The following is a 945-nucleotide window of genomic DNA, read 5'->3' on the forward strand; positions in this document are numbered from 1 at the left end:
ATATATAACAATATATTATAAATTAACTACCAACAATAATTGGTAAGCTAACTTTAAAAATAATCACCAAAATAGCAGAAAAAAACGACAGTGAAGATATGCAGACTCTTCAAGAATCGATCCTTTTGGTTATATTAATAATAATAAAGGAGTTACAACGCAAAAACGTATAAAATCTGTTCCTGAATGATGTGTAAAGAAATTTTGATTTAAGCATCTTAATGAATTCTTTATACTGAAATATATATTGAAGAAGATAAATATGTTCTTTTGATTTTATACGTTTTTGCGTCGTAACTCCTTTATTATTATTATATATATATATATATTATTATTATTGTTGCTGCTGTTGTTGTTGCTGTTGCTGTTGTTATTATTATTATCATTATTATTATCATTATCTCATAAGGATTCTGCTTGTCATTACGTTACTTAGCCCATCAGTAACGCTTTCATGTGATTAGAGAAAAAGTGGGAGAAAGAAAAGAGAGAGTAAGAGAGAGAGAGTGAGAGAGAGAGAGTGAAAGAGAGAGAGTGAAAGAGAGAGAGTGAGAGAGAGAGAGGATAAGGCTAAGAGTGAGGCAGAAAGAGAGAGAAAGGAAAGGGAGAGAGAAAAGAAGGAGAAAAAAGAGGGAGAGAGAAGCGTCCATGACATGTGATAGAGGGAACGTAATATTTATTACGTGGTTAAAAACGTTAGTTGAAGGTAGTGATATAGAGGAGAGTTAGGAATATAATTTTAGCAGAGGGGTGATGTCCTGATGGTGATATTAAAGTAAGACAGAGAGAGAAAGAGAGATGATGGTGATGGTGGAGGAGGTGGCGATGGTAAGTGCATATGAAAAGTAATTTTTTTGTTTTTAATTGAACTAAGATTTTTATATCACCTATCATTTAATGCATGCGCATCCCAAACTTGCCATTCTCTTTAGAAAGAAACCAGTT

General features: G+C 32.4%; 1 protein-coding gene across 13 annotated transcripts in view; it reads right to left on the reverse strand.

Annotated features, from left to right (window-relative positions):
• LOC106868339 (uncharacterized) overlaps positions 1-945 on the reverse strand; it is a 178,055-nt gene that overhangs the window by 79,381 nt on the left and 97,729 nt on the right. The gene's annotated exons all lie outside the window — the stretch shown is intronic.

The sequence above is a fragment of the Octopus bimaculoides genome, chromosome 16, assembly GCF_001194135.2.
Source record: "Octopus bimaculoides isolate UCB-OBI-ISO-001 chromosome 16, ASM119413v2, whole genome shotgun sequence".
Classification (NCBI taxonomy): domain Eukaryota; kingdom Metazoa; phylum Mollusca; class Cephalopoda; order Octopoda; family Octopodidae; genus Octopus; species Octopus bimaculoides.